A 12,864-nucleotide genomic window follows, 5' to 3' on the forward strand; every position below is an offset into this window, starting at 1 on the left:
AGATCAATGAGTGAGTTCCTCCTCACAGACGACTTCTAAGGCCCAAATCTCTAAAGTTAAGTGAGTTGCTTAATACAAAAGCTGAGGATCTTGTGGATGCTTAAGAGTTTGAGAAACTTCAGGACTTGATGAATGTGGATTATTAGAACTTGAGATTTCTACCACCACTTCTGAAATCTATGCTTTGGGAAAAAAAAAAATATTCAGGATCTTCAACTGCAACTGCAGAGTAGAAAAGAATCCCCTTCCTCCAAGCAACAGGACTTCATTAGTTTGTCCATGGAAATCAAATTCCTTTATGAAGACAAATCCCCTTATATGTTTATATTAGGACGAGCCTGTAGTGACAGGATTGAAGGTAAGCTTGGCAAGAGAAAACAATATCTGTCAAATTCAAAGAGCGTTAACTGAACAAAAATATGAAGACTTGCTTTATCTATGCATTAGAAAATATACATCATACTGAATTCTGCAGCCATGGCCCGATGCATTTCTTTGAATTTACTAGAATTTTCACCATATTGGTTTAGGTATTTCCACATTGGAGTAACAAATATGTATCTGCATTCTTGCTGTGTTCTTGTCCATGAACAACATTAGCCTTTTGATGCCCCGCCAAATTCTTCTAAGAGGCGCTCGATAGTCTTTCTTGATGTAACTTTGTCAATCTCAAATGCCTTCATGTCAACTCTGAGACCTGCATGATCAACAAGCGACACAGGGTTTTTGTGTATAAGATTTAGTAGTGTATAAGAGTGGACCTGCATTCAATGATGAAAAAGAAATAATTGCTATTTATAACTTAATGGTCTCCATAGAATGCAGAAAAACTAACCTGGTTGATGCATAGCTTTGAGTGGCAGATGGGAGGCATTTGAACTTAAGATGGAGAGCAGATTCCTCATATGTTCCATAGTTTCAGCAGAGACCAGTATCTCCCTCTAAGCTACAGCAAAAATATGCATAAGCAGAAATTCAGTAAATAAAAAACAAAAATAATAAAACCAATAATTTCTTTAGAGCTTGAAGTTCTTTTCAGCATCATAATACCCCGATACAATCATGAGCAACCGAAGCTTCTCCAACACTTGAGATTTAGCAAAAAATTATAATTAGCAAGTTGTAATCAAACACCATCACATAAAGTAATGGAGGTAATGTTTATAACCAGAAGACATTGTAAAAGCTAATAATAAAAAGGACAAAGCACAAGAGCAGACAGCATTTCTGCATTTGCATTAATGTGTGCTTAGTTACTCTCGCTGGAAATATTTGATTTCTTCTGTTGAAGAAAGCTCGTGAGCAAGAAACTGCTCTATTGATATGCCTATGGAACTCATCCCAATGTTTGACACTATCAATCTTGAACCAGTTGCATCTGGCTTCCCTGGTAAATTGCATGACAAAGCATAAGGAACAAACTGGGATAATTTATTACAACCAAGGTGAACAGTTTCACTAACTGCTACATTCTCTAATATGTCTCAGACCAATAATGAATACTTGTTCTGGCCCTGCAATGAATCAGTAGCATATTAAATGACAGATATGGAGAGTAGTGAAAGTCGAGACCTCCTCTTGTCCACTTCTTAAAATCCTTGCGCAATATGTCGACTACTTTAAGATCAGAGATATCATGCATTTTGTATCTCACTGCAAAAGCAAGAGTTTAGCTCAAAGATTAGGGGAAAAGCTGCATGTACACAAGCTTTGAATTGCAGAAAACTTTGTATAAAAAATAGAAGTTCCAGGTCTAGTAAAAACCATTGGATCCAAAGCGACCAGCACCATTGAGTAACAAAGTAGCATGTACTTGTATTTCGTTAATGTGCAATGAGGAATAGTAAGATTTCCAGTGTCCATTAGGATGTCAGCTAACTGATCGAAAAACAGCCAGATATAAGAAGAGAAATTTGGTTCCAAGTCAAGATTGAATAGAAACGCTCATATATTTGTCCAAGTCATAACTTTTGTCCACCAGAAAGTAAAGAAAATAAATGCAATTGAAAAGAACAGGAAACTATTGTCCAAGAAGTTGATTAAATTCAACTGATATATGTGAAGAAACTAAAAGAGAAATTTGAGAAATATATAAAGAAAAAGGTCTAATTAGTAGATCATGATTGAACAGAAAAACAAAAGAAAATGGAATTATCTGAGTTTAGGAGCAGTAGATACCAATAGTCTGCTGAATCCTTGCCAGGCCAATAGCTCAGGTGAAGTCAAGAACAACTTTTCAGAAATAAGGGTACAGCATGAGCAGTCCTGCACAGACGCAATAGCTTAATCACACACTTGTTGAGAGTCATAACAGTGAAATTAAAGTATGAAAATGGCAGAAAACAATCGCACAGAAGAAAGCATTATGATCTTACTTGTCCTGATTGGAACTTGTGAAAAAAAGATAAGTTTGGATGGCATTCTTTTTTTCCAGAATGCCTTCCAATTCTATACTTCAGTGCATAGGATTAATCTCACATATGAATTCGTGGTCGATAAAGTAGACTAATAATCAGGATTTGGAAGGCTTTCAATCTTCAAATGTGAATTGGAGTGGAAGACAAGAAGAAAATAGGAGAAACAAAGACTTGAAAGTTTACTAGAAAAGAAAACAAGTTCTCATATTGCATGAAACTGACGCAGTCAGACTCGGTACTCATCACATCTCCGCAACAAAAAGCAATGCAAATGCATAGTTTCCCGCATCATACCTGACCAAGAGTAACATTCTCAACCCAAGGATACACAGATTCACCCTGTAAAACAGAAAGACAGGCATGTTAGTCATTTCACTCTATGAAAACCTTTGGAAAGAAGAGAAATGTCAAGAAATAACCCCCTGAGCTCACAAAATGCGCCTTTCTGCAGTTGAATACTTCAACGACCGCTTCCTTTAGTGTCTGTTCAAAAGAAGGAAGTGAAATAAATATCTTTCTTATTTACCAATGGCTGTTATAATAATAATAAATAAAAAAAAAAAAAAAAAGCTTTTCCAAAGAATCACTACCACTTGTCTTGTTTGGAGCTTGTGTCCATTTCGTAGATCTAACTAGAGACACCCAAACAGATCATAATATGACAGATCAATCTGCTCAATGTAACCAGCCATTCAACTAAAAGCTTGATTCTGCAGCACTAGAGGATAATATTGAAGAATGGGAAAATGAGGAAACATATATTTAAAGCAATGTAATCGACACAAAGAATACCTCATCTACAAAGATTAAGGTGACTCATCAAACTGACATGAATCCAGCAACCATTTTAGTTCGCATGAGAACTTAGGTCTTCCCTCTTCATATTAATGATAGGTACAGTGCAGAACTCGTCACTTTCGAGTGTTTCGTTCAAGTAGAAAGCATACATGATGATTGAAGCTAAGGATCCAACATCTATAAAGAAAAGAAAACGAAAGATGGATTGTAATCTTAATAACATGCTCTTTACAATAGCTTAGAATTGTCCAAACCCGAGCTTCAACCAAGTAGAAGGAAGAGATTAAGTTAACTCAAAGATCTCCGTGTATGCAGAAGAATAGTGCATAATCTTAAAAGCCAATGACAAGTAAAAGACAGGGCTCTGGGAGAGAAAAGGTCAAGAATTGAAGAGGTTAGTAAAGAGTGTCTTCAGAGTAGAACAAAGGAAATTACCTGAAACATCCTAGCCAATTACAGCATGCAAGAATTTTCCCGGAACACCGGCACTCACATCATTCTTTCTAGCTTTCAAGTATAAATTTAGCCTCATAGTGCTGTCACATGATTCCAAAATTTCAAATTGTGGGGAATATCCATTATAAAATGATGCGGCTGACTGAGGAGGCGGAATCTTTGACAGGTTCGATTTCCTTTAGTTCAGAACAAATCATTTTTCAGCTATTGGTCTTGCTAGGACAGGCACACTTTGGTGTGCTTCAGTTGTTTCAAAGGTATCGGGACTGGATGCTTTCACTGAATCATTTGTACCGCCTGAATCAACGCTGGAATCAAATTGAGAACTTTGGAATTCGAAAGAGGTTGATGTAGGAATCTTCCACAATGTCCCAAATGCAGTCTGCTCGAAGGGTTCAAGAATGTCTGAGACAGAATCCTTTATTGGCAAGTCCTTGGACTTTCCAGAGATATCTGAAAAATTTTTACTTCTGAAATCTCCAATATCTGATGTTGAACGAGAAATACTCCGGCTGCCACTTTCATTACCTCTTAACAGACCAGCAAAGAATGGATGCTCTTGGCCACGATTGTACGAATCCTGCCAGCCTCAACAAAAGGGACAATATTGTATCATATAAAAATATGTTTGTATCCATTTACTCTCATCATTGTGGCCATCACCATCACTGTCTTAATACCTGTTACACTCCAATAACAGTAACACCCATAGGAAATTTTCTCTATGCAAGGAGGTTTATTCAAAGAACATAGGCAGGCTATTAAAAATAAATTGATTTCTATTAAAAATATACATTCCTCAAAATCTTCTTTTTATTCTTGAGTTTTTAACTCTATATTATTGATTTTTGATCTTATACCGCGTCTATTTTTCCTTTCAACACAGGCTGCTGAATTGAGAGAGGATGTGCATCAACAATCGAACAAAAAAAGAACTTTGTATGACAAGGACACTACTGAGGGGGAGAGAAATCATGTTTCAGATGTTGCCTCGGCAACTTGATCTTGATCCTCTAGAAGCAAGTTCATTCACTAGCCTGGTATGCATGGACAGGCCTATTGGCTACGAAATCTTGGCAAACCTCCAAAGCTTCTGAGCAAAATGAGTGATATTCTTGAAAGAATAACTCACTAACCTTCAAGTCTAGGTTCCTTTACAAAGTGTTTAATTGAAAATTAAATCAGCCTAAAAGAAGTATATCTTGAACAAGATGCTAAATTATTAAAACGTCCGAAATCTAATCTGAATTGCTAACAAATGCTCAAATGGAGAATACTCCTACGCACATACACTTTGGTGTATGATTTATGAATCTGATAAATACCATGATCAGCGTACGTATTGGCAACCATTGAAAGGGAGGATCATATGCTTGTCAATATATTCTATATGCTTGTTTTGAACTTTTAGTCTGACATTGTAGACTACCTCCTAGTTCCTACTGGCTACCTACCTCGTTTTGCGATGTAATGTATCTATGAAGAAGGCATAGTCAAAAAGTTATTCGATCAGAAGAGACATATCTTCCTCCAGAATGTGACATGATATTGAATAATAACAGTCGTCTTAACGTTCAAAAAATGGAAAATAAAGGTAGACTAAGAAATGAGTAGAAAGGTTTTCACCTGGGCCATTGCTTTGGGAGGCCTCATGATGTGGAAATGGAGACCAAAGAGGAGTAATGGAGACCAAATGTTTGAAACAGACAAACATCGCCATTACAGCAGTTCTTGCTATGTCCAAAACTGCAAAACCAAAGTCCTCTTGTTTCTTAAAATGTGCCTAGCCTATGGAATGTAGGAATATTTCTTTCTAGCCATTAATTTGGCTAGCACTTTTTTCTCTCTATTTTCATTAAAAAAAATATTCTCCATTTGGCCGTTTGATCTTCCAAAATATTTAAGAACTGATTTGATTGATATGAATTGATTTCCAATATAGTTTCTATGGACTATTTTTCAATGTATTTGAATAGTTTGGAACCTAGTTATAAAACTCGGTTAGTTCTCAACCTAGTTTAAGATTTAAATTAAAGGCTGGATGGTCAACTTATTTTAATTCAAAATGATATTTTTTTAAGATTTTTTTTTAAAAATAAAAATAAAATTATTTTAAAAAAATTAAAAAAATCAAATCAAATTTAACTCTAGTTTTGATTAGGTTGACCTATCAAGTTTACTAGCTAGGTTTGAGTGGAAAAACTCCAACATTATTTGATATAAAACTTAATTAAGATCAAATTCAAGTTAGTGTGTTACTAGATTAATCCATAAAGTTAGTTCCGAGTTTAACAACAATTGAATTAATGAGTTTGTGAACTTGAGTTTGGGCTAGTATTCCATGTTGAATTTTACACACTGTTTTTTTTTAATTATTTTTTTAATGAAAAAAAAAAGAATAAAATGATAATTTAATAATATGAGTCAAGATAGTGTACTTAGATGTTTTTCTCCTTAAATTCACATAATTGGTTTTTCAAATTAAACTTTATATTAATTTAGAATATCAAAACTAAGTACTTCTTTTGATGATATAAAATTCATTTATATTCAAAACGAATAAACAATAAACACTACAAAATTCCTTAAAATTTAAACACAAAATGAGATAAGATAGAGAGCAAACCTCAAAATCAAATACTTATGATTCACTCAACTTGGAAGAAAATATTATTAAAAGGTTATATAAATATAAATTTTATTATTTGTTCTAAATTGACTCCATTAAATTTAAAATAAAATAATGAGGTAAGATCTGTAAAACTAAAGATGATTTGAACGAGATGTATGTCTAAAAGCAAGGAACTTGGCGAAAAAAAAAAAAAGAATTTTTATATTAATAAATTACACAAACTAATACTATTAAACCAATTCTGCATTGCCCAGACAATTTCATTTTTTTAATAGAATTTTGGAGAGAGAAAAAAATCCTTATCGAAGCAACACATAATACTATCAATTTTTTCTTGCGTTTTTAATGTTTTCCCTCTCTTAATCATGATTTTTTTTCTTCTTCTTTTATAATTAACTAAATTTCCTTAATTCAACTTTATTTTTTTATTACAAATTAATTATTTCAAGTTTTTAATTGTAATAAATCATAAGCTGTTAGCAAAAGTTTTCGATGACACTATTGGAAAACTAATTATTTAATAAAACATTAAAATACTAATTAAATAATAAATCATAATATGCTTTTTTTTATTGGAAAGATTATTCGGTCCATACTATATTTTAGTTATTTCTATATTTATTCTTTATGTTTTTGAAAATTATAGTTTATATTTTTTAATAAATTAGACTATAGAATAGTTTTATATAAATTATTACGCGTGCAGTAGAGTCTAAGATATAAAATGACACCACTGCAAAATTAAAGCAATTTCATCTCACATTTCACCAACTTGGTCTTCAACAACTTTTTCCATCGAGAATACATGACATTGTCTAAGCTCATTAATTAGTAGTATCATTTTGTTATTATTTAATTTAAAATAGAAGAGATGAAGATATGGAGAATATACCTTTTATTTTAAAATTATTTTAAAAATATATTTATTTTGTCTTGTCTATGTTATTCCAACTAAATATTTTTATATCACTTAGATAATTTTTTTGTTCTTCGCTATAATAGATTCAAAAAAAAATTTCTAAATTTTTTTTTTTTTTTACCATTATATTTTACTTTGATTATTGGTTTTATGGCTTTTCAATATACTCTCGATGATTGTTTAAAAAAAATATATATTTATATATCATTTTTTTATTATTTCTTCTATCTTAAAATGCTAATCAAACACAAACGAAATCTTTACCTCTGCGCATTACTACTAATGACTAAACATCTCATGATTAATTTTGTTGTGTAAGATAAGATTATGGTCTAAGGCAATCATGGTGTTCATGACTTGTAACTTAATCAATGTCCAAGAAAGTTAACGTCTTTTGAATTTCATCTTTTGACCAGTAAATTAAGCTCTAGTTAGCTGGCTTTTTGGATTAATTCTCTGTTCGCAATTCATGGCAAAACCCACCACCAGCTGGTCCTACCTCCTAAAGCGTGCATTAAACAGGAAATTCCCCTGTACTTTCTCAGTTCATCATATATTTAGACATATCTAAACTGAAAACCCATCGCCTCTGTCTAGCTAGCTACTTGAGTTTCCGATCAGATAATGTAAAGGTTCCATTTTTTCCGATGCTTGAGTCGCCGGCAAAATATCAATGATCATTGCATTGCCGATGGAATGAAAGGCCTTGCTTCTTAAAAGACGATTTTGCTTTTATCAAATTTCTTTTAATTGTACTGCTAGCATAAGTCCTCGAATTTTTAATTTTGTGCAATTATATCCTGATATCTTAATTTCAAATTATTAATGATTGAGCGTGATGACCCTCGAGACTCTAACCATAGCTTTAATTTGTTCATATAAAGATGTAATTAACTTAGTGGCAAGGGCTACTGGAGTTTTAAATTAAATACTAAGGAAAATGTTTATTCAACTTAATTGGAAGTCTTAAGTTCAAGTTATATCATTAGTTTTTTTAAAAAATATACATATCTAAACCCAATTAATTCTAAATATATGTCGGAGTAGTTTTATAATGTTATTTATATTTTATTAATTAATTTTTGGACACACATTAAAGAAATAAAAAGATGCAATTAGGATAGAGAAATTATTATTATTATTATTTATGGGTCATCGATTTTATATTTTATATTGTATATTGGTGTGAAAAAAGTAACAAAATCATGAGATTTAATCAAATTTTAATAAAACCACTGCTAGAATCACCTTCAAAACAATATATTTTCACCTTGTGCAATCCTAAACTCATTTTATGTCACTTCAAGTGCAATTATTCCATTTTCACTGTTAAAATCACCTTGAAAATTACATATTTCCACCAATGTGAACTCCTAGATTCATTTTATGTCACTTCAAGCACAACTATCCCATTCTCTCTTCTCCATCTTGTTCATATTACACTCGGCTAAACATGCGATCTACTGGTCTGCCCAGCTTCAGAATTATGCAGATTTTTTTAGCATGTTCGACATGATCATATATCCATGGACTGCGAAACATTGATGAAACCATTCACAGAATGTTACAGATCCATGGTAACAAGAGATCAGATTTGAGCTGAGGAGCTTTGGGCTAAATCAAAATTCTTGCTGCATTAATTCATATGATATTGACCCACTTAAAAACAATGTTTAAAAGAATGTTTTCTCTCATCTTAGTTGTATTTTGTTCTTTTCTTCTCTTCTCTCTTGACTAATGCTTGATTTGACTACAAGAAGATTATTATTTTTCTTGGCTAACCATTTCTATAGAAGTTTTTTTTTTAATTTTTTCTTGTATACTTAATGATAGTCATTAAAATCGGTTGACCGTTAATACATGATTTTAATGCATAATTGTCTAAATTTCCAATGCCCACAATTGTTTTCTTGGGTGTTAGTACCTCCCATGTTTTTTGTTATGTCATTTCTTAGCATTCAAGGTAGAATTTCCATGTGCAATATTTGAGAGGGAAGCCAAGATATGGTATGATACGCATTCTTGATGTGTCGAGATCAAAGTAAATTTCAAATTTGGCTGCTCATAAATCCTCCAATTTGTTCATGTGATTCTTATGACTGGATGTTAACAATTAGTGTATCCTCCAATACGTTGATTTTTTTTTTTAATATTTCACACTGAACAAACATAAAAAAAAAAAACTTTAAAGATATATTTTTCCATATAATATTTTACACAAAATTCTGAAATTTTAACGTATAAAATGAACTCACTTGTATATTGATACACTATCCACCACCTCAAGTATGTATAATATCACAACTTACAAGTGCTTGATGTGCATAAACGAACTAAAATAATGCATTTTATGATGTTTTTTCATATATTGAAATCATCACCTTAAAACATCAAATCATCTCGTTTTTTCAGTCCGGAAAAGTTTTTCAAAAGCATTTCGACTGCAACACCAAGCACATGCACTCTTACAGTTTTCCCAACTCTTTTTACCATATCCATAACACTACAAATACCCAGAGAAGCTTTGCCAACATCATATGGACGTGGGTGACTGTATGCCACAACAAGTAAAGAAACTTTTAGACAAAGAGAGACAGCACATCATCATCATCAAACAACACAGGAGAAAGAAGATCACTTGAATGTAGAAAGCACAGGCACAAAACCGGCGTAAATGAAGCTTATTAGCAGATAGACCGACCATCTAGAATGGGTCCTACTTAAAAGATTTCTTGTCTATCCAAAGCTGATGATCAGGTGTGTTAAGAGCATCACCAAAAGTGATAGAAAGAAAGATGATCAACTAGGGACCATCAAAGGGCATAGTATTTGACGAGTGAGTCACTCGGATTTGTCTCCGGTTCAAGGTTCAAGTCTACTCACTAAAAAAACCCAGCCATAAATTTGTTAGAAAATTATGATAAACAGAAACAATGAATTAAAAAAAAAAAAAAAAATGGAACTAGCTAGGTATAAGAGGTTAAATAAATGGCAATATAGTCTACAACAGCTAGTAAAAAAAAATAAATGGCAGGATTAAAGATCGAGTTGTCTTGTAACACGAACTTGTAACATGTAGCTGTGACAACAATTTAAGAAAGGTAGGAGTGAAGACAGAAGATCTAGAAAGTATAGATGTTGTCTCGCATATTAGGAGGTAACATCAAACATGTGGTTTTTCCTTTGTTCCAACCTTATATGTGTGAGCTTCCATCATTTTCTTGTTAGTTAGACAATATTAAAGTTTATTATATAAATATCAAAAAAAAAATTAATTTTTTTAATATAAGATTAAAAACTTCATTAATAAATTTATTCTATGGTTACATGATAGATTTGTCACCACCGCTACAGTTGAAACAAAACCATAGAAAACTTCAATTGTGCCATTTCTAGAATAAAAGAACATTTTCTTTTAATAAATATACTAGTTATTTAATTTGACGGGGCTTCTTCGCAAGTCGAATAATTTTTTTAGCAAAACAAAATATGCAAGCTTTTCAAATATTTTTTTACAACAAAAATGCTAATTATAAATAAAAGAAGTTTATACATGCATTTAATTAAATAAATTAAGAATTATTTGTGACAATAAATACAAAACAAGAATGTTAACATGTTTATTTGACTTGCCCATTTGCACATGGAATAAATGTTTTTCTAATGCAAGTTAATTAATGTGCAAGAATTATTAATGTTTTTTTTTTTACAACAAGTAAGAAAATATAACTATAAATAAAAAAATCATATGCATTAATAAAAAATAAATAAGATCTCAAACTCAATTTTAACATAATAGAAAAATAGAACAATGTTACAACTACTATATTGAAACACTATTTTCATAATATTTTTTATAATAATTTTTTAAAAAAAATTAAAGAAAAAAATTTAAAAACAAATTATGAAAGAATGAAGATAAAAACAAAAAGAATTGTATAAATATGTCAAATGTAAAATAATAAATATTTAAATCGTAAAGAATAAAAAATAATATATTTTTTTCAAGAACAATGTGAATAAAAAAAAGAAAAAATTAAAAAATATTACAAAAATTAAAGATAAAAAAATTTATGATAAATAAAATAAGTATAAAATGATAAAAATATCAATTATAAAGATAAAAACATATAAGAAAAACAAATTTGTCACTTGCTACGGTCCTGCCACAGTAAAAATTTAGAAAAAATTTAATGATGTCATGCCTACGTGAAAGACCATTTTTTAGTATAATAATAATAATAATAATAATAATAATAATAACAATAATGAAGGACTAATTCGGGATTAAGGAGTGGGGACATGTAATGTGGAAACAGTGGTATGTCTACCACGTGATTGTCTTGTTCTTAAATTGACTCTTCCGCTTGAGCAGTGATATTGTAGGAATCTGAGAAAAGGTTGTAGATGCCTAATAACCGATAGTCTGATACTGTTAGAATAAGCTCATACTATTTACACTATAACTATAGGAGTGATGTAGAGGGGTAAAAGTTATTTTTTAAAAGTAGTTTTTATTTAAAAATATATTAAAATAATATTTTTAAAATATTTTCATATCAGTAAATCAAAATAATTCAAAAATACTAAAATAATTAATTAATTTGAAATAGCAAAAAAATCAAATTTTAATATAAGAAAAAAACAAGTTTACTTTTACTATCAAACATACACTTAAAGTGAATAACCCAACCCCCTATCCTAGACTGGGTTTAGAAAAAAATCAACTTGGATTTTGCACGGTCAATCATATGAATTAATCTACAATCCGATCAAAATTTTGTTAAACCTAGTTTTATATTTTAAAAAAAATTCTTTAAAATGATAATGTTTTGATTTTTTAAAAATATTAAAATTAAATCAATTCAAGTTAATCCACTTAATTCATAATTAGATTCTTAGACCGGATCATTAATTGATTTAATAACTCTAATTTACACATGCAATTATTACAATAACAAGCCATTTATTAGACCCTTACCTTTCCTATTTCCTCGCTAACCTGATTCGTGAAAATACTTGAAGTTTTGATTTTGATATAAATATTGAAGTATTAATTTTAGATAATCCATTCGAGAGTGAAAAACAAAAGATAATCATATGTATAATCAGTGACATACTTTTTATAGTGGAAAATGCACAAAAATCATTTGTTTCTCAAAAGATTATTTCCCAATGCAAAGTACTTCAAGCACAGTCCAAGCTCACATGAAATTAGTTTATTTCATGCTAAACATTAATTATGTCGCCATCCTCATTTTTTCATGTCTTTTACAAATTTGAATATGATTTTTATTTAATTATTATTATTTCCAGGTAAAAAAGTGGTACATGGTTGATGTGTACCATATCAATTACCGAGAGCATTCATCATCAACAATGCATGGCCATCAATCTTTTTTCCCCTAAAAGAATGGTTTTAATAATTTGAACGTGTAGAGTCGATGAGGAAAGAAGTGGTGGGCATTGGACCACTGAAAGAACACAGGCAAAACAGGGGACGGAACTGTATAGAGATCAAAATAGTGCATCGAAGGGTTTTCAGATTCAATGTCTCATTTGGTGACTTTGCTTGGCAAAAAGAATCCCAAAGTCTCCTAAAGGGATCCCGACAAGCCTGGCTCCAGAAGGGAAAAGCATTA

General features: G+C 31.1%; 1 long non-coding RNA gene across 3 annotated transcripts; it reads right to left on the reverse strand.

The window, feature by feature from the left end:
* Positions 1-408: 408 nt before the first annotated feature.
* Positions 409-4,767, reverse strand: LOC118037830 (uncharacterized). Of its 3 annotated transcripts, none has more exons than XR_012171276.1 (8): positions 3,651-4,767; positions 3,008-3,392; positions 2,850-2,900; positions 2,712-2,756; positions 2,179-2,265; positions 1,765-1,878; positions 836-1,653; positions 409-697 (listed from the first exon to the last, which is right to left on the reverse strand). It is a non-coding gene; the product is annotated as an uncharacterized lncRNA (long non-coding RNA). The 3 variants fall into 3 exon arrangements; XR_012171275.1 differs by having other exon boundaries at positions 2,837-2,900; XR_012171274.1 differs by having other exon boundaries at positions 2,712-2,900.
* Between the last annotated feature and the right edge of the window lie 8,097 nt (positions 4,768-12,864).

This window comes from Populus alba, chromosome 1 (genome assembly GCF_005239225.2).
Source record: "Populus alba chromosome 1, ASM523922v2, whole genome shotgun sequence".
NCBI lineage: Eukaryota > Viridiplantae > Streptophyta > Magnoliopsida > Malpighiales > Salicaceae > Populus > Populus alba.